Below are 22,728 nucleotides of genomic sequence, written 5' to 3'. Positions count from 1 at the left end.
CAAGGTCAGCCAGGTAGTAAGTGACAGAGGGGAGTTGAACCCAAGTCTGTCTGACTCCAAAGCATTCTCACTATATCCCTTAGAGAAATGCCTAAAGGCAAATTCAGATTTTGTGGGTCCTGAAGTGTATACACTTTGGAGTAGGAAACTCTTAAGTTTTGTGTGCAAAATCATTCATGGAAAATTAGGTACTGAGTCACACAAAGGGACCTAAAGATTATTCCTGGTAATTCTGCCCCTGAGCCATAGATGTTGCACTTGATTTACATTCATGATTTGTACTATAACTAACTTTTACATTCATCAGAACCTTTTGTGATGTGGCTTCCAAATCCAGGAAGGTAAGTAATTTTCCCAGGAGCAAAGAATCAGAAATAGTTGTTTGAGAAGGGACAGTTTCAGTTTGATTCTTTATCTTAAAGTCTTTAAAAATCCAAAATAAGAAAACAAATTACATTCTTTTTACATTAATAAAATATCAAAACCAAAATGGTTTCTGCTCAGGCTTTGTTGCTGACTGTCAGCATGACCTCACCCAAGTTCTATTCCACTAAGCCTCAGTCTACTCAATTTTATTTATTTATTTGTTTATTTATTTATTTTTGGCTGTGTTGGGTCTTCGTTGCTGCACATGGGCTTTCTCTAGTTGTGGTGAGTGGGGGCTACGCTTCATTGCGGTGCGCAGGCTTTTCTCATTGCGGTGGCTTCTCTCGTTGCAGAGCACAGGCCCTAGGCGCCGGGCTTCAGGAGTTGTTGCATGAGGGCTCAGTAGTTGTGGCTTGTGAGCTCTAGAGTGCAGGCTCAGTAGTTGTGGCGCATGGGCTTAGTTGCTCTGCGGCATGTGGGATCTTCCCGGACCAGGGCTCGAACCTGTGTCCTCTGCATTGGCAGGCAGATTCTTAACCACTGTGCCACCTACTCAATTTTAGATTGAGGGGAATTAATTAGTTAATCATTAACTTTGAACATTCTAGGGACCTAATTGAGGCGAGGAACGAATAAACCACTTGCTGCTTGACTGAACTGGCCATCCATTCAGCTGTAACAGTTGAGCTGTTGGTGGAATTGGGTTTTCAACATTCTAATCAGCTAATTAGGATCTTTTGTTACAGCAAAGAGTCGTGTAGGGAGTCAGGACTCACCTACTGGAAGTTACAAGGATGGTATGTTAATGAAGTTGATTGTGGTGATTATTTCATGACGTATGTGTATATCAAAAACGTCAAGTTGTACCCCTTAAATATACACAATTTTTATTTGTCAATTACACCTCCATAAAGCTGGGGAGCAAAAAAAGAGGTGGAGGGTCATTGTTCTACAACGCAGCTTTAATGCTTTTTGATTCTTCACCCAGACCCTCTTCAGAGCTGATGGGTGGGAAGGAGACAGCACAATCTTCAGGCTGCAGGAAGCATCACTCAGCTCTGGGCACTTTATCTTCATAAGTATTTTCTCTGAATGTTATATTAGCCAGTGGACATGGTCTTAAAATATTTTAAATATCTACATTTCTGGAGCTATACCCTAAGCACACAGCACTCCGCAGGGGCCATTCCTCCAAGCCCTTTCTTTCTCCACAGAGTTCCCCTTACAGGAAAAGAGGCAGGACGTATGGTGGAAGGAGGGGCAGGGAGGGAGACACCTAACAAATGATCCCAACCACACACCCTGCCAACCCTGAATAACAACAGCCATGGCATCCTTACTGATCCCAGGATCTAAGTCAAAACCAAAGTCTTGAAATTGCATATTCCTAATATTTCTAACATGTTTGTTCTCTGAATAGTTAATATTAAAATTATTAAAAATAGTTACCATTACCTAAAATAGTAACCCAAGTAACTATATTCTAGGTGCTTTTCATACATATTATATCTTCATCTTATAACTATGCCAAGTAGGTATGCCTATGTCCAATTTACAGATAAATGAAATTCAGAGAAGTCAAGTAACTTATCCAAGGTCAACAGCTAGTAAACGGCAGTGCCAGAATTTGAAATTGCCTGTATCTTCCTACCACATCACTTTGCCTCTCAGTTAAATCTGCATTTTCCCTGTATTGCTTAAAATGTTATTTGATAGCCTTTCAATCCAGTAGATTATAAGTTTCTTACAGGGGCTGTTTCAACTGAAGCTTGTAATATTAAATTGTCTGGTACAATTTACACTCAATATGTGTTGGAAAATCCAAAAAAAAAAGTCCATCAGGAGAAATATATTGTTGAAAACCAATGACTGCAGTCAGACCAGCAAAGAATCCAAGCTATAAAAAGTACAAATGGTAGTTGCAGGCTGATCAAGAAAAGGACAGTCTGGCTGGGAAGTAGCATTTTCAGCTGTTCCTCTATGTTGGCAGCCTTTCAAAGCCACACAACCATTAAATGCATTAGTATAAGGAAGACTGTGATAACACCAGTCAGCTGTGCAAAATGAATCTAAGAGTGATTGACAGATAAGTAGAATTGAAGTAGCAAATTGCTAAAAAGATCAGCCAGAACTGTGAAACATAAAATGATACTTCAGTGTGGGTTAAAAGAGAAAGAGTTGACTTGTCCATCACTAGAGCCACTTTGGGAGATCAGTCAAGTATTTCTTGAACTTCTCAGAACAAGCAGGGATATTTATACTGAATAAGGTTAAACTTCTCCTTGAAGTATCACCTGGACAATGCTCACTACCATACAAAGATGATCTTTGAGTCTAAATCACTTCTGTCTCCTGTATATAGCTCTTTCCCTTCATCAGGAAGATAGGAGACTGGTTTTAAAACAATGATATAATGTTGGGCTCTATATGGTAGAGCTCTGTAAATTTCAGGAAATAGTTTGGGATTGCATCTGAAAAAGAGTATCATCAGTGTCTGGGCTCCATTTGTACAAGGAGACTTTGCATTTGCTCATGGTAGACATGGCTAATCAATCACAGTTATCTTCATCGAGCCTCAGTATTTTCCAACACAGCAATTCAGACAGCCCTGACTAATTAGGCACTTATGAAGTGAGCTAAGCCATGAAAGCAAGAGCCTCATGCCTATTTTATTAACAACTTTACACACAAGACTTAGCGTAATTATGCAATAATTGTTGAATGAATGAATGTCATGGCTGACTTATACCAATTCTCTCAAATTTAGACTCATTGAATATACTTCTTAAAAGATCACAGGACTTCGGAATCATCTAATCTAATCTCCTGGCAATCATCCTTGGAACCCAAGCTTTCTAACTCCCAGCACTGTATTTCTTATACTCTACATAAAAAGAATTTCCCTTATTATTAAAGGAGAAAGAGCTTGAAAATAGGAGACCAGACAGTTTTCTGAGTGGGCCAGGGTTTGTGTTTTTGAAGGTTTTAATCAGAGAGAATACGTTAAATGTAAGGTGATACCCAAAATATGACCCCCAGAAACTCCTGGTCTGGAATAAGCACATAAGTACACAGGGACGTAATTTGATAAAGTTTCACCAAATCACCTTGAAGCTTTTAGTTGCAGAGAAACGATTAATTTTTCAGCAATGACTGAGCAAGGGAAGGTTCTCTACACCCATGTTCTGTGTTGAAGACTGTTGAGGCTTTGAATTCATTCCTTATCCTTGAGTTTGCAGCTGATGACGATGAGGTGGCCATATTTGGAAAGCCAACCTCAAAGGAGCCCATTGACCAAAGCCAGTCCAAAATGAGGAAAGAGAGCCAAGTACTCATCTGTGATGACTTTTTCCTCAAACACATTATTCAAAGAGCAGCATTTTGTCCACCTAGCTCAGAACACATGAGGATGAAAGTGTCGATTTCAATATTTTTTCAACTTCCTTTTCTTATATGGATATAAAGCTCTTATTACCTTCTACTGATCTTGAGAAGATAGTTACTGGTCTACAAAAAAAATTCTTCCATACAAGTTGAATCCTCTGTCTCCCTTTCCCCATTCATGTTTTGTTCCAAAGACCCCTTTGCTGTCCTGGGAGTAGAAGTGGAGAGCTAAGGATCCTTCAGTTGCCTGAAGATGATGGCTCCCATCATCTCTATGACCTCATCTCTTACTATCCTCCTCTATGCTCTCTTGACTTCAGCCACATTGGCCTCCCTGCTATTTGTTCCTTTAACACACCAGGCACTGCTTTATCCATTCCTTCAGAGACAGGGTTCTCCCAGACTCCCTTGGCTAATTCTCTCTTCTTCTCTAAGTCTTTGCATAAATGTTACTTTCTCAATGAGGCCTCCCCGAACTCCACATTTAAAATTACAACCTTCAACCCAATTACCTGGCACTCTTAATCCCCCTTGCTCTGCTACTTTTTTTCCCCAAAGCACGTACCACCCTCTAACAGTCTATAAAATGTACTTATTAGGTCTAGTATATATTCTCTCATTCTGCCTTCCAAGGTTAAAGATCTTTGTTTACTAATGCATTTAAAACTCCCAGAACAGTAATGAGGATATTATAGGTTCGCAAATAATTGTTGATGAATAAATGAATGAATTCTTAAGAAAAAACTTAGGAAAAGCTGTGAAACAACAGCAACAGCTCAGAGAAGCTAACCAAGGGAGCTCCATCTGGAGCTTTTTATGTTCTCTTTCCACTCAGCCTGAAATTTTACCAATTATAGATTTATTTGACATAAGGGATATTATCTTTTTTAACATCTTTATTGGAGTATAATTGCTTTACAATGGTGTGTTAGTTTCTGCTTTATAACAAAGTGAATCAGCTATACATACACATATATCCCCATATCTCCTCCCTCTTGTGTCACCCTCCCACCCTCCCTATCCCACCACTGTAGGTGGTCACAAAGCACCGAGCTGATCTCCCTGTGCTAGGTGGCTGCTTCCCACTAGCTATCTATTTTACGTTTGGTAGTGTATATATGTCCATGCCACTCTCTCACTTCGTCCCAGCTTACCCTTCCCCCTCCCCGTGTCCTCAAGTCCATTCTCTACGTCTGGGTCTTTATTCCTATCCTGCCCATAGGTTCTTCAGAACCATTTTTTCTCTTTTTTAGATTCCATATAAGGGATATTATCTTTTAAAATGCAAACACTGTGGTGTTCGTGCTAAGGACTGTCAGTTACTAACACATTATTGTGAATCAGTTTGAGTTCAGTCACTCTCTCCCAGTTTCTAATGGAGACCAGCTTCCTGATGAGGACAAGAATGGTAGAGGGAGCTAGGACATTTTGGAACACAATGACTTTAGGGAGTTTGGAAGTCCTCGGTGGGCACCAAAGTGGGTAGGTTTAAGGCAGTATAATAGGACTCAGCCTCTAGGGATGGGAATCCACATTTACATATTAATGTTTAGTTTCTGTGATGATCTTTTCAAAATCCCTCGAAGAAAAGTTTGTTTAGATCAATGACCTCTTCCCTTAAATCAATAAGTTCTGTTGGCCAAGTAGAGCCTACTTCCCAAAATGTGCCCAGCAGGAGCTTGTTTAAAGGAATAAACGGGAACAGGGATGGTCATTTGGTTTCCTGGATCTCTCACTGTGTCTCTTGCCAAGAGGCTAAAAATGCTTATCAGATTTGCTTCATCTAGAAAGAATGGTTCTATGTTTCCCTTGCAGCTCTCTACAGGCTGGTCCAGCTGATTAGCTATCCAGATTTCACCGCCCAACATTGTGGCACTTCTATAATTTATTTGGCTGCCATGAATAACATAAACATTATAGCCTACACAAACATCACTCTATGGGTGTTTTATGACTGTTAGATTGCTGACGGTCAGGCTGTTTTCAGAGTCAACACATCAGTCTGTAGTGTCCAGGGGTTTCAGACCCAATCAAAGATCTGAACCAAACAACTTTGGGATAATGGTTGAGGGACTGTGTGGGGTTGGTATAAGCAGTGGTGCATTGAACTCAAGCTTAAAAGTTTGTGGCCATTAAAGTTATTCATATTCTAAGGCTGCAGAAGCTTAATGAAATCATTTTCCTCCCATCTTTCCTGGATACCAAATGATTATTTGTAGTGCAATTTGAGATTTGAGAAAACAAGAAAGGATAGGAGGAGAAAGCTATTGACTCTCAAGGCATTGTGTCCCTGTGAGTCAAAGGGAGGGGCGTCTTTACAGAAAAGCTGGAAATTCCTCTGCAGATTCTTCTGGATTAAACGTCTTCTACAATAAATAATAGTAACAGCTACCATTTACGGAATGTGCACTCCTTGTCAAGCACTGTATATGTAAGGTTGCATTTGGTCCTCATGATCGCTCCCTAGAGATGGGCGTTATCTTTGTTCTACAGATGAAACAAATATCTCATTGGATATCTGCCCAGGCTCCCAAAATAAGGAAGGGGCAGAATCAGAGCCCAAATTAGTGGCTGAGCTAACATGCACGTGCTTCCTCACTTCATTACACTATCCCCACAGAGGAACCAGGAAGGGTATCTGGGTCTCTTGGCGCTGTCTAGAGAGAGGATTTCAAGATAGTTGTTTTACACTAGAAATTTCCCCCATTAGAGCGTGGAGTCAGCTTTCAGACTGAGAATTCCCTTCATCTTTGTCTTCTTATCAAGCCCTGTGACAAGAAGAGTGGTGTGGACCCCACCTCTTCCTCCCACCTGGGCAATCAGCTGCCCACAGGAAACATACATTCTTCTCTGCTGCTCAGTGCCATAAGCTTCACATGGAGAGGGCTGCAGGCTATATACCTGGAGAGCGAAGGCATCAAGAGGGCGACATAGGTCATCCCTGACTGTGCTCCCCGTCACAAGAAGAACAACAACTCTTCATGAGCAAGACAGCACTAAGGGAATCCTAGAACATGGGGGTGAGGCTGAAGCACCCTCCTCCACCACAGAGACCAAGACACACCGCATTAGAAGGATAAGAGAAGCAGTTACACGTGACTGCATTGCCTCTCTCTCGGGCCAGCACAGCACCCTACTGAGAAGTCTCCCTAGTGCCTTTGATTCCTCCAATGGGAAAAGAGCACAGGGGTTTCAACCCTCTCTCCCAACACTGCGGGTCACTTTGTGGGAGCCCCTACTCTGGTCTCCCCCTTGCGGACTGCAAGGGAATCACTGGGAATCTGAAACTATGATAGAGAAGGGGGAGGGGACACGCAACAACCAGCACTCGGATCTTGGCAGATGGAGCTCATTATCAACCAGCAACTTTGATCACCTGTAGACCCAAGCTGGTGGTCCACTCTGACCAGGGAACCCACTGGGAGGCAGATCTGCCTGCCTCTAGGTCCTCAAATGAGGAATTTTACCATTCTTACAGTCTGGTTTGCCTACACCCATGAAAAAAACCGAGTCATAGCCCCACTCACTGGGGAGAGTGTTGCCTGACCCCATCTGGCCAGAGGGGTTGGTAAGAGCACCTAGGAGCTGGGTAGCCTAGCACTGCTCTAGCTGAGAGGTGAGTGGGAGCCAACTGCCCACAGAGCAAAGCCAATACAGGGAGTTCTTCCACTACGCCCAGACAGAGGATTCACTCATAGCCAAGGCTGAGGGTGGCTCAACCCCTCGCAACCAGAAAGCCTGCTTGGAAAAAACTGGAGAGGCCTGGAGTGGCCCCTCTCTCTTCCACCAGACAAGGGAATGGAAACACAGCAGCCCTACCTGCTGTAGAAGGTGTTTCCTAGTCCCATCTGTCAAGAAGGGCTGGTGAGAACACCTGGAGCCTGCATAACCCAGCAATGTTTGAGCTAAGGGACTGGGAGGCATAGCCAATAATGTGCAGAGCAGAGCCAGTGGCCCTTTTTGGCCAGGGAACTTGGGGCATGGGTTGGCTTAAGGCAACAAATAAAGAGCTTTACCAGTTTTAGAGCTGCTATTCCAACGCTCCTGGGCAGGGAAACAAATTCATAGCCCCACTCATTGCTGAATACCACTCATTGCCTTCAGCCTGCCTGACCAGGAACCTAACTAGAGCACATGGGATGCAGTGTAGCCCATCCAACAGGCCTGTTTACACTGACACTTGAACAGAGAGCATAGCTCATGGCTTTCCCTGTCTGCAGGACAAAACTGATGACCTAACCTGACCAGGGAATTAAGTGTACATTCTTGCCTGACATGGGTCTCCAAACAATGTGTGTTAGAGGCCCTGGGCCCCATCCTACTGCCCTGCCATAGCAAGGAAGCTAATTTATAGCCCTATCTACTACTGAATATAGTAGTCAGTCCGAACAATCTAGAAAGCCTGACCAGAGAATCCAGGCAAACATGGAGCCCATTCTATAACCTCACTTGAGAACCAAGCCAGCAGTACTCAACTAATAGATCCCCATCCCCAAAGAGCCTGAACAGTTGCCTTGCCCCCAAATAAACCATAATAGCAGGTCCCACCTGCCCAAGAATATTACCAGCAGACACACCCACAACCCAAACTGAGCTGACTAGTGAAAATCTGTCTCTGTCAATGCAAACCTGTAATGTCTAATTACTCAAATGTGCAGATAATGACATAAGGATTCAAGGGTCACAAAAAATCATGTAAACATGACATCAAAGGAAACAAGCTCCAACAACTGATGCTAAAGAAATGGAGATCTATGAACTTTCAAAGAATTCAGAATAATCCTTTTTTTGTTTTTTTTAACATCTTTATTGGAGTATAATTGCTTTACAATGGTGTGCTAGTTTCTGCTTTATAACAAAGTGAATCAGTTATACATACGTTCCCATATCTCTCTCCTCTTGCGTCTCCCTCCCTCCCGCCCTCCCTATCCCACCCCTCTAGGTGGTCACAAAGCACCGAGCTGATCTCCCTGTGCTATGCGGCTGCTTCCCACTAGCTATCTATTTTACGTTTGGTAGTGTATATATGTCCATGCCACTCTCTCACTTTGTCCTGGCTTACCCTTCCCCCTCCCCATATCCTCAAGTCCATTCTCTAGTAGGTCTGTGTCTTTATTCCTGTCTTACCCCTAGGTTCTTCGTGACCTTTTTTATTTTTTGCGAACTATAAGAATATGCAGACAGACAACTAAGCAAAGTAAGAAAAAAAATGCATGAACAAAACAAGAAGCTGGGCAAAGAAGTAGAAACCATTAAAAAAAACCTAACAGAAACCCTACAGTTGAAAAATATAATAACTGAAGAATACAATAAAAAGTTTAAAAAGCAAACTTGAAAATGCAGAACTAGTGAAAGAGAGGATAAGGAATTTGCAATTACCTTATCAGAGGAACAAAAAGAAAAATAAAAAAGATGAAGAAAGCCTAAAGGACATATAGGACACAAATGAAAAAACAATATTCACATTATGGGATTTCCAGAAGGAGAAAATAGAAAAGGACAGAACGTATATTTAAAGTAATAACAGCTGAAAACTTCCCAAACCTAGAACCAGAAGCTGGAAGCCTCAGCATGAGATAAGTCCTGAAAACCAACTGGACTGGAGGTCAGTGACACCTACCAGACCACCCACAGTAGTTACTCTGCCAAAAGAGAAGGACCCATGTAGCCCAGGGATATCCGTAGAGCATATACCTCTGGTGACCAGAGGGGAGTGTGCAGCTGGTATGTAGCCTACCAGCTACATACATCCTTTTTATAGGATGTCTCCTATGAAAGGCCACTTCTCCGAGGTCAGGAAATGTAAACCTACCAGATACATAGAAATAAAAACAGCAATTAGGCAAAATGAGGCAACAGAGGAACATGTTTCAAACGAAGGAACAAGCTAAAACCCCAGAGCAACAACTAAGTGAAGTGGAAATAGGCAATCTACTCAATAGAGAGTTCAAGGTAATGATCACAAAAGATCAAAGAGCTTGAGAGAAGAATGGATGAACAGAGTGAGAAGTTAGAAGTTTTTAAACAGAGTTAGAAAATATAAAGAACAAAACAGAGATGAATAATACAATAACTGAAATGAGAAGTACACTAGAAGGAATCCACAGTAGATTAAATGATACAGAGGAATGGATCAGTGAGCTGGAAGAGGGAGTAATGGAAATCACTGAAGCCAAACAGAAAAAAGAAAAAAGAATAAAAAGAAATGAGGACAGCTTAAGAGACCTTTGGGACAACATCAAGCGTACTAACACTTGCGCTGTAGGGGTCCCAGAAAGAAAAAAGAGAGGCGCAGAGAATATATTTGAAGACATAATAGCTGAAAACTTCCCTAACCTAGGGAAGGAAATAGGCATTCAGGTCCAGAAAGCAGAGAGAGTCCCAAACAGAATCAAGCCAAAGAGGACCATACAAAGACACATTGTCAAAAATTGTAAAAAATTAAAGATAAAGACAGACTATTAACAGCAGCAGGGAAAAGCAACCAAGTTATATATAAGGGAACTCCCATAAGGCTATCAGATGACTTTTCATCACAAACTCAGTACTCCAGAAGGGAGTGGCATGATATATTTAAAGTAATGAAAAGGAAAAACCTACAACCAAGAATACTCTACCCAGCCAGACTTTAAGACTTGAAGGAGAGATCAAAGTTTTACAGGCAAGATAAAGCTAAAAGAGTTCATCACTACTAAATCAGCTTTATAAGAAATATTAAAGGGACTTCTCTAGGCAAAAAAAAAAAAGGACACAACTAGAAACATGAAAATTACAAAGGAAAAAGCCCATTGGTAAAGGCAAATATACAGTAAAAGGTTATAAATTAACCACATACAAAGCTAGTAGGAAAGTTAAGAGACAAAAGCAGTAAACATCACCTACACATCTGCAATAAGTAGTTAAGGAATACACAAGACAAAATGATGTCGGGAATTCCCTGGTGGTCCAGTGGTTAGGACTCCGCGTGTTCACTGCTGGAGCCTGGGTTCAACCCCTGGTTGGGGAACTAAGATCCCGCAAGCTGCATGCAGCGTGGCCAAGAAAAAACCAAAACAAAACAGAAAGATGTAAAATATTATGTCAAAAACATTCATGGAGGGAGGGGAGTAAAAATGCAGGGTTGTTAAAAGGCCTTTGAAATTGAGAGATATGCAATTTAAAATAATCATGTGTGTATTAAACCTCATGGTAATCACATACCAAAAATCTATAATACAGAAAAGATAAAGGAATCCAAACATAACGCTAGAGGTACCGTAGTCATCAAATCACAAGGGAAGAGAACAAAAGAAGAAACAGACAAAAAAGAACAACCCCCAAACAATGAGCAAAATGGTAATAAGTACATGCTTATCAATAATTACTTTAAATGGACTAAAGGCTTCAATCAAAGGAAAGAGTGGCTGAATGGATACAAAGACAAGACCCATATATGTGCTGCCTACAAGAAACTCACCTCAGATCTAAAGACATACAGACTGAAAGCAAAGGGATGGAAAAAGGTATTTCATGCAAATGGAAATCAAAAGAATGCTGGGGTAGCAATACTTATCAGACAAAATAGACTTTAAAACAAAGACTGTAACAAGAGACAAAGAAGGACATTACATAATGATTAAAGGATCAATACAATGAGATATAACAATTACAAGTATATATGCAGCCAACATAGGAGCACCTAAATACATAAAATATTAACAGACCTAAAGGGATAAATTGGCAGTAACAATAATTGTAGGGGACTTTACCGTCCCACTTACAGTGGACAGATCATTCAGACCAAAAAAAGAAAAAAATCAATAAGGAAACAAACACTGGCCTTATATGCCACATTAGACCACGTGGATTTAATAGATCTATACAGACCATTCCAACCAAAAGCAGCTGAATGCAGTTTTTCAATTGCACATGGAACATTCTCCGGGATAAATAACATGCTAGGGCGCAAAAACAAGTCTCAGTAAATTTAAGAAAACTGAAATCATATAAAGCATCTTTCCGACCACAATACTATGAGACTAGAAATCAACTACAAGGAAAAAAAATTGCAAAAAACAAATGGAAGCTAAACAACATGCTACTGAACAACCAATGGAGCACTGAAGAAATCAAAGAAGAAAAAAATCAAAAAATAGCTGGAGACAAATGAAATTAAAAAGAAATCCAAAATCTGTGGGACACAGATCAGAAAAGCAGTTCTAAGAGGCAAGTTTATAGCGATACAAGCCTATATTAGGAAATAAGAAAAATCTCAAACGACCTAACCTTACATCTAAACTAACTAGAAAAAGAACAAACAAAACCCAAAGTTAGCAGAAGGAAAAAAAAAATCATAAATATCAGAGCAGAAATAAATGAAATAGAGACTAAAAAACAATAAGATCAATGAAACTAAGAGTTGGTTCTTTGGTTCCTTAAAAAAATAAAAATAGAGCTACCATATGATCCTGCAATCCCACTCCTGGGCATATATCCAGAGAAAAACATGGTTTGAAAGGATACAGGCACCCCAGTGTTCATTGCAGCACTGTTTACGATAGCCAAGACAAAGAAGCAACCTAAATGTCCACCGACAGATGAATGGATAAAGAAGCTGTGGTACATAAACACAATGTAATATTACTCAGCCATTAAAAAGAATGAAATAATGCCATTTGCAGCAACATGGATGGACCTGGCGATTATCATACTAAGTGAAGTAAGTCAGAGAAAGACAAATATTGCATAATATCGCTTATAAGCAGTATCTTAAAAAAATGATATAAATGAACATATTTACAAAACAGAAACAGATTTACAGACTTAGAGAACAAACTTATGGTTACCAAGGGGGAAGGGTGAGGAGGAGGGTTAGACTGGGAGTTTGGGATTGACATGTACACACTGCTATATTTAAAATAGATGACCAACAAGGACCTACTGTATAGCACAGGGAACTCTGCTCAATATTCTGTAACAACCTAAATCGGAAAAGAATTGGAAACAGAATAGAAACATGTATATATATAACTGAATCACTTTGCAGTACACCTGAAACAACATTGTTATTCAACTATATCCAACATAAAATAAAAATTAAAAAAATAAAAATGAGTTGGTTCTTTGAAAAGCTAAACAAACCTGATAAACCTTTAGCCAAACTCATCAAGAAAAAAAGGAAGGGGCCCCAAATCAATAAAGTTAGAAATGAAAGAGGAGAAGTTATAACTGACACCACAGAAATATAAAGGATCACAAGAGATTACTGTGAACAACTATATGTCAATAAAATGGGCAATATATAGAAGAAATAGATTCCTGGAAATGTACAATCTCCCAATACTGAACCAGAAAGAAAAAGAAAAATATGAACAGACCAATTATCAGTAATAAAACTGAATCAGTAATAAAGAAAAAAAAAAACTCCCAACAAACAAAAGTCCAGGACTAGATGGCTAAACAGATGTCTTCTATCAAACATTTAGAGAAGAGTTAATACCTATCCTTCTCAAACTATTCCAAAAAATCGCAGAGGAAGGAACACTTCCAAACTTTTTCTATGAGGCTAGCATCACCCTGATACCAAAACCAGACAAAGATATCACACAAAAAGAAAGTTACTGTCTAATATCACTGATGAACATAGATGCAAAAATCCTCAACAAATTAACAAACTGAATCCAACAATATATTAGAAGGATCATACAATATGATCAAATGGGATTTATCCCAAGAATGCAAGAATGGTTCAATATCTACAACTCATGTGACATACCACATAAAAAATTGAATAAAAGACTAGCCAGAGCAGCTGAAGCCCTGCAGGAACCAAACTGGTGGCTGGCAGTGGACCCTCTCTAGGGCCTAAGACGGATCTTGTACCCAATTGTTTTTTTACACCATATATATATTTGGCCACATGGCCACAGGATGACATCTTCCGACAAGCTATCAGTCTCCTGATTATAACAAATCTCAGTGCATATAACCTTTATTTCTTCTTTGCAACACTGAGTTATTATTTTCTATGATCATTCATTAATGAAACACTCACAATTTTTCAAGAATCAAGTTTATCAAGAGATTATGCATTCTGTCCAGTCAATGCCATGGATCAGCATCCCCAGAGTTTCACTGTTCCTGACAGAGGTTACAGCAAATTGTATGACAGCATAAAGAGTTTCCATATGGCTGGTTTTGACTCATTGCTGTTATCCTGCTCTTTCTCTTTTTCACTGACATGCTGATCTACTGGATTCACAGAGGTCTTCATCATAGACTTGTATGTAAGTGCTTACACAAACATCACACCTGGAAGATTCTGACTCCATTTACAAGTCATGCTTTTCACCATCTGGCTGGCGTCCTTCAGAGTCTGCCTTGCCACATATACCTTTTTATTTTCCCCTTACACACGGTAGTTTATTTAGGTTTGTATGTCTTGGTCAATATCTGGACAATTTCCATTCATGATGGTGACTTTCATGTTCCCCAAATCTTAAGGCCATTTATTAATGGCTCAGCTCATCATACAGACCACCACATGCTCTTTGACCATAACTATGGACAGTATTTCACATTGTGGGATAGAGTTGGAGGCTCCTTCAAAAATCCCTCCTCCTTTGAAGGGAATGGACCAATTAGTCATGTGAAGATGACAGAAGAAGAGAGCAAGAGCCATGCAGGAAATGGTTGTAAAAATGAAAAATTATTCAATGTAGAGTGTACAAAGACTGAGTAGATTATTGCCCAATTATTAAATATTTTTGGTCAAGAAAAATAATCTACATACATACAGCCAAGAGGCATAGCAAGTGAATAGTATCATTTGAAAATCAGTATTGTGGGTATAGCTGAGTAATGATCATAATGCTAGGTCAAGGGAACATGTCCTGAATACCAAGATTTTAACCTCATGCTTGAAATAATGGACGGTGGTCTAAGGGACAAATTGTGTCTTTCTAGCCAGCAGATCTGTAATTTGAATAGCTTGAACAATGATTTTTTAAAAGACAGAGGATAAATTATCAAGGGGACTAGGTTATGCCCTTTTGCCTTAATTCATCCATATTCATTAAGTAAAATTCATTGTGCTTAATAGTATCAAGACTAAACACCACAACAAAGAAATATTACTATAAAGATTGTTCGTTGTTTCAGGAATGACTAAGTATTCAGTATTTGTATGATAATGACGACTTGTAGTATTTTGTTCAAGTGGAAACACTGGTGTGAAAAAAATTGTTATATAATGTATTAGCAGCTCAGTGGCCTGATTAATAGCAGGTGGTATAAAATTATCGTCTTCCTACACATAGAAAACTTATTTTCTGGAGACGCTGTCAAATATTACATTTTACTGATGAACAAATAAATTGGAATTTTAGAAAATATTAATACTACCATGATTTAATCCAGATCTGGGATTATTTAAAGATTTTGATGGTTAGTTTTAAACCATTATTTAATAAGTGTAAAATTATGTGACTGAATATATTTAGAAAGGGAAATTTGACGCCCAAATAATATATTTGATCCTACTGACTTTTTAATTAAATTGATGCATTTATGTTTCAAAGTTACAATCCTGTGATTTTCTATAAAAAGAAATAGTTGCCAAATATTTAGGCCTATCACTGAAGATTAGTTTTGAAATCTTATTTTCCCTCCTCTTTCTTCACTTTTCCCCATTTCCTCTACAAAAAGATTTAACAAATACTTTTATAAAGAAATGTCATGTGTTACAACAAATATGTTGGGAAAACATGGTTTGCAAAGATATTCTATAATCTATTTATGTAAAAATAAAAGTTGATTATGACTGTTTAAAAAATTGAATAAAAATAATATGATCATCTCAATGGATGCAGAAAAAGCCTTTGACAAAATTCAACATTCATTTATGATTAATCCTTTATACCCACTTTGTGAAGAGTTAACACACCTCAATGCAATAAAGGCCATATATGAGAAGTCCACAGCCAACATCATACCCTGATAAAAAGGTGAAAGCATTTCCTCTAAGATCAGGAACAAGACAAGAATATCCACTCTCCCCACTTTTATTCAGCATAGTATTGGAAGTCCTAGCCACAGAAATCAGATAAGAAAAATGGGAAAGAAAGAAGTAAAATTGCCACTGTTTTCAGATGACATGGTACTATACATAGAAAATCCTAAAGACACCACTGAAAAACTACTAGAGTTCAATGAATTTGGCAAGGTTGCATGCTACAAAATTAATATACAGAAGTATGTTGCATTTCTGTACACTGATTATGAACTATCAGAAAGACATTTAAAAAAGAGTCTCATTTATCATCATATCAAAAAGAATAGGATACCTAGGAATAAGTCTAACTAGGGAGATAAAAAGACTTGTATTTGGAAAACTATAAGACACTGTGAAAGAAACTGAAGATGACACAGATGGAAAGATATACCTTGTTCATGGACTTGGAGAATTAATACTGTTAAAATGATCACACTTCCTAAGGCAATCTACAGATTCAACGAAATTCCTACAAAAATACTGAACACATCTCACCCAATTAGAATAAATAATTCTAAAATTTGTATGTAAACACAAAACACCCTGAACAGCCAAAACAATCTTGAGAAAGAAGAACACAGAGGTATCACATTCCCTGACTTCAGACTATAATACAAAGCTACGATAATCAAAACAGTATAGTGCTGGAACAAAAATATACACATAGATCAAAGGGAAAGAATAGAGAGCTCATAAATAAACCCACATGGTTAACTAATCTATGATAAAGGAGGCAAGAATTTACAACGGGGAAAAGACAATCTCTTCAGTAAGTGGTGCTGAGAAAACTGAACAGCTACAGGTAAAAGAATGAAATTAGAACATTTCTTCACATCTTATACAAAAATGAACTCAACATGGATTAAAGTCCTAAAGGTAAGACCAGAAACCATAAAACTCCTAGAAGAAAACATAGGCAGAATACTCCTTGACATAAATCACAGTAATCTTTTTTGTTTCCTAAGGCAAAGGAAACAAAAGCAAAAATAAACAAATGGCACCTAATTAAACTTAAAAGCTTTTGCACAGCAAAGGAAACCACTAACAAAATGAAAAACAGCCTACAGACTGGGAGAAAATATTTTCAGGTGATGACTATAACGGGGTTAATATCTAAAATACATAAACAGCTCATACTACTAAATATCAAAAAAGCAAACTCAATCAAAAAATGGGCAGAAGACCTGAATAGACATTTTTCCAAACAAGACATACTGATTGCTAACAGGCAAATGAAAAGATGCTTGACATCACTAATCAGGGAAATGCAAATCAGAACGACAGTGAAATATCACCTCACACCTGTCTGAATGGCTATGATCAAAAAGGACCACGAATAACAAATGTTGATGAGGATGTGGAGAAAAGGGAACCCTTGTCTACTGTTGGTGTGAGTGTAAATTGGTGTAGCCACTATCAAAAACAGTATGGGGGTTCCTCAACAAACTAAAAGTACTAAATGATCCAGCAATTCCAGTCCTGAGTATAGATCAAAAGGAAACAAACACACTAATTTGAAGAGATACATGCACACCAATTTTCACAGCAGCATTATTATAATAGCCAAGACATGAAAGCAACCTAACTGTCCATCAACAGATGGGTGAAGAGGTGAGATATCTATATCTAAACACACACACATAGTGGAATGCTATTTAGCCTTAGAAAAGAATGAAATTTTGTCATTTGCAAAAACATGGATGGACCTGAAGGGTATTATGCTTAGTAAAGTAAGTCAGACAAAGAAAGACAAATATTGTATGTTACCACTTACAGTGGAATCTAAAAAATACAACAAACTAATGAATATAATAAAAGAGAAACAAAGTCACAAACTGGTGGTGACCAGTGGGGAGAGGGAGGAGTGAGGGCAAAAAAGTATGGGGAGAGTGGAAGTGAGCCCTAAACCAAGATGGTGGAGTAGAAGGACGTGCTCTCACTCCCTCTTGTGAGAACACCAGAATCACAACTAGCTGCTGGACAATCATTTGAGAGGAAGACAATGAAACTCACCAAAAAAGATACCCTACATCCAAAGACAAAGGAGAAGCCATAATAAGATGGTAGGAGGGGCAAAATCACAATAAAATCAAATCCCATAACTGCTGGGTGGGTGACGCACAGACTGGAGAACACTTATACCACAGAAGTCCACCCACTGGAGTGAAGGTTCTGAGCCCCACGTCAGGCTTCCCAACCTGGGGGTCCAGGAACGGGAGGAGGAATTCCTAGAGAATCAGACTTTGAAGGCTAGTGGGATTTGATTGCAGGACTTCAACAGGACTGGGGGAAACAGAGACTCCACTCTTGGAGGGCACACACAAAGTAGTGTGCACATCGGGAGGAAGGAGACTGACCACAGGGGACACTGAACCAGCCCTAACTGCTAGTGTTGGAGGGTCTTCTCCACAGGGAGATGGTGGTGGAAGGGGTGGCAATGGCTCACCGTGGGGACAAGGACACTGGCAGCAGAAGTTATGGGAAGTACTCCTTGGTGTAAGCCCTCCCAGAGTCTGTCATCAGCCCCACCAAAGAGCCCAGATAGGCTCCAGTGTTGGGTTGCCCATCAGCAGTCAAGGGGATTAAAGTTTCACTGAGCTTGGCCCACCAGAACAACAGTCATCTCTACAAACCACCACTCCCTCCCATCAGGAAACTTGCACAAGCCTCTATAGCCTCATCCACCAGAGAGAAGACAGCAGAAGCAAGAAGAACTACAATCCTGCAGCCTGTGGAACAAAAACCACATTCACAGAAAGATAGACAAGATGAAAAATGCAGAGGGCTATGTACCAGATGAAGGAACAAGATAAAACCCCAGAAAAACAACTAAATGAAGTATAGATAGGCAACCTTCCAGAAAAATAATTCAGAAGAATGATAGTGAAGATGATCCAGGACCTCGGAAAAACAATGGAGGCAAAGATCCAGAAGATGCAAGAAATGTTTAAGAAAGACCTAGAAGAATTAAAGAACAAACAAACAGAGATGAACAACACAATAACTGAAATGAAAAATACACTAGAAGGAATCAATAGTAGAATACCTGAGCAGAAGAACGGATAAGTGACCTGGAAGACAGCATGGTGAAATTCACTGCTGTGGAACAAAGAAAAAAGAATGAAAAGAAATGAAGACTGCCTAAGAGACCTCTGGGACAATGTTAAATGTAACAACATTCACATTATATGGGTCCCAGAAGGAGAAGAGAGAGAGAGAGGACCCAAGAAAGTATTTGCAGAGATTATAGTCGAAACCTTCGCTAACATGGGAAAGGAAATAGCCACCCAAGTCCAGGAAGTGCAGAGAGCCCCAGGCAGGATAAACCCAAGGAGAAACACACCGAGACACATATTAATCAAATTGGCAAAAGTTAAAGACAAAGAAAAATTATTGAAAGCAGCAAGGGAAAAATGACAAATAACATACAAGGGAAGTCCCATAAGGTTAACAGCTGATTTTTCAGCAGAAACTCTACAAGCCAGAAGGGAGTGGCATGATATACTTAAAGTGATGAAAGGGAACAACCTACAACCAAGATTACTCTACCCGGCAAGGATCTCATTCAGATTCGATGGAGAAATCAAAAGCTTTACAGACAAGCAAAAGCTAAGAGAATTCAGCACCATAGAACCAGCTTTACAACAAATGCTAAAGGAAATTCTCTAAGTGGGAAACACAAGAGGAGAAAAGGACCTACAAAAACAAACCCAAAACAATTAGGAAAATGGTCATAGGAACATACATATTGATAATTACCTTAAACATGAATGGATTAAATGCTCCAACCAAAAGACACAGGCTTGCTGAATGGATACAAAAACAGTACCCATACATATGCTGTCTACAAGAGACCCACTTCAGACCTAGGGACACATACACACTGAAAGTAAGGGGATGGAAAAAGATATTCCATGCAAATGGAAATCAGATGAAAGCTGGAGTAGCAATACTCACATCAGATAAAATAGACTTTAAAATAAAGAATGTTACAAGAGACAAGGAAGGACACTACATAATGATCAAGGGATCAATCCAAGAAGATATGACAACTGTAAATATATATGCACCCAACATAGGAGCACCTCAATACATAAAACAACTGCTAACAGCTATAAAAGAGGAAATCGATAGTAACACAGTAATAGCGGAGGACTTTAACACCTCACTTCCACCAATAGACAGATCATCCAAACAGAAAATTAATAAGGAAACACAAGCTTTAAATGACACAAGAGACCAAATAGATTTAATTGATATTTATAGGACATCCCATTCCAAAACAGCAGATTACACTTTCTTCTCAAGCACACACGGAACATTCTCCAGGACAGATCACATCTTAGGTCACAAATCAAGCCTCAGTAAATTTAAGAAAACTGAAATAATATCAAGCATCTTATCTGACCACAACACTATGAGATTAGAAATGAATTACAGGGTAAAAAACACAAACACATGGAGGCTAAACAATACGTTACTAAAAAGCAAGAGATCACTGAAGAAATCAAACAGGAAATCAAAAAGTACCTAGAGACAAATGACAATGAAAACAACGATGATCCAAAACCTATGGCATGCAGCAAAAGCAGTTCTAAGAGGAAAGTTTAAAGCTATACAAGCCTACCTCAAGAAACAAGAAAAATCTCAAATGAACAATCTAACCTTACACCTAAAGGAACTAGAGAAAGAACAACAAACAAAACCCAAAGTTTGCAGAAGGAAAGAAATCATAAAGATCATAGCAGAAATAAATGAAATAGAAACAAAGAAAACAATAGCAAAGATCAATAAAACTATAAACTGGTTCTTTGAGAAGATAAACAAAACTGATAAACATTTAGCCAGACTCATTAAGAAAAAGAGGGAGAGGACTCAAATCAATAAAATTGGAAATGAAAAAGAAGTTACAACAGACACCGCAGAAATACACAGCACCCTAAGAGACTACTACGAGCAGCTCTATGCCAATAAAATGGACAACCTGGAAGAAATGGACAAATTCTTACAAAGGTATAACCTTCCAAGACAGAACCAGGAAGAAATAGAAAATATGAACAGACCAATCACAAGTAATGAAATTGAAACTGTGATTAAAAACCTTCCAACAAAGAAAAGTCCAGGACCAGATGGCTTCACAAGTGAATTCTATGAAACATTAGAGACGAGCTAACACCCATCCTTCTCAAACTCTTCCAAAATATTGCAGAGGAAGGAACACTCCCAAACTCATTCTATGAGCCCACCATCACCAGACAAAGATACTACAAAAAAAAGAAAATTATAGACCAATATTATTGATGAATATAGATGCAAAAATCCTCAACAAAAGACTAGCAAACAATATCCAACAACACATTAAAAGGATCATACACCATGATCAAGTGGGATTTACCCCAGGGATGCAAGGATTCTTCAATATAGGCAAATCAATCAATGTGATACACCATATTAACAAACTGAAGAAGAAAGACCATATGATCATCTTAATACATGCAGAAAAAGCTTTTGACAAAATTCAACACCCATTTATGATAAAAATTCTCCAGAAAGTGGACATAGAGGGAACTTTCCTCAACATAATAAAGGCCATATACAACAAACCCACAGCAAACATCATTCTCAATGGTGAATAACTGAAAGCATTTCCGCTAAGATCAGGAACCGGCAAGGATGTCCACTCTCACCGCTATTATTCATCATACTTTTGGAACTCCTAGACACGGCAATCAGAGAAGAAAAAGAAATAAAAGGAATACCAATTGGAAAAGAAGAAGTAAAACTGTCACTGTTTGCAGATGACATGACACTATACATAGAGAATCCTAAACATGCCAACAGAAAACTACTAGAGCTCATCAGTGAATTTGGTAAAGTTGCAGGATAGAAAATTAATGCACAGAAGTCTCTTGCATTCCTATATACTAATGATGAAAAATCTGAAAGAGAAATTAAGGAAACACTCCCATTTACCATTGCAACAAAAAGAATAAAATACCTAGGAATAAAACTACCTAGGGAGATAAAAGACCTGTATGCAAAAAACCATAAGATACTGATGAAAGAAATTAAAGATGATACTAACAGATGGAGAGATATACCATGTTCTTGGATTGGAAGAATCAATATTGTGAAAATGACTATACTACCCAAAGCAATCTACAGATTCAATGCAATCCCTATCAAATTACCAATGGCATTTTTTTTTACAGAACTAGAAAAAAAAAATCTTAAAATTTGTATGGAGACACAATAGACCCCGAATAGCCAAAGCAGTCTTGAGGGAAAAAAACGGAGCTGGAGGAATCATACTTCCTGACTTCAGACTATACTACAAAGCTACAGTAATCAAGACATTATCGTACTGGCACAAAAACAGAGACACAGATCAATGAACAAGATAGAAAGCCCAGAGATAAACCCATGCACCTATGGTCAACTAACCTATGACAAAGGAGGCAACAATATACAATGGAGAAAAGTCAGTCTCTTCAATAAGTGGTGCTGGGAAACCTGGACAGCTACATGTAAAAGAATGAAATTAGAACACTCCCTAACACCATACACAAAAATAAACTCAGAATGGATAAGAGACCTAAATGTAAGAACGGACACTATAAAATTCTTAGAGGAAAACATAGGAAGAACATCTTCGACATAAATGATAGGAAGATTTTTTTTTTGCAGTATGCGGGCCTCTCACTGTTGTGGCCTCTCCCATTGCGGAGCACAGGCTCCGGACGCACAGGCTCAGCGGCCATGGCTCACGGGCCCAGCCGCTCCGTGGCATGTGGGATCTTCCCGGACTGGGGCACGAACCCGTGTCCCCTGCATCGGCAGGCAGATGCTCAACCACTGCGCCACCAGGGAAGCCCAGGAAGATCTTTTTTGATCCACCTCCTAGAGTAATGGAAATAACAATAAAAATAAACAAATGGGACCTAATG

The 22,728-nt window shown here is 39.0% G+C and overlaps 1 pseudogene; it reads left to right on the top strand.

Moving 5' to 3' along the window:
- Positions 1 to 9,597: 9,597 nt before the first annotated feature.
- On the top strand, positions 9,598 to 14,470 carry LOC136125371 (lathosterol oxidase pseudogene; annotated as a pseudogene).
- The last annotated feature ends 8,258 nt before the right edge of the window (positions 14,471 to 22,728 follow it).

The sequence above is a fragment of the Phocoena phocoena genome, chromosome 7, assembly GCF_963924675.1.
Source record: "Phocoena phocoena chromosome 7, mPhoPho1.1, whole genome shotgun sequence".
In the NCBI taxonomy this organism is placed as follows: Eukaryota; Metazoa; Chordata; class Mammalia; order Artiodactyla; family Phocoenidae; genus Phocoena; species Phocoena phocoena.
This window is presented reverse-complemented; position numbering and strand designations above follow the sequence as displayed.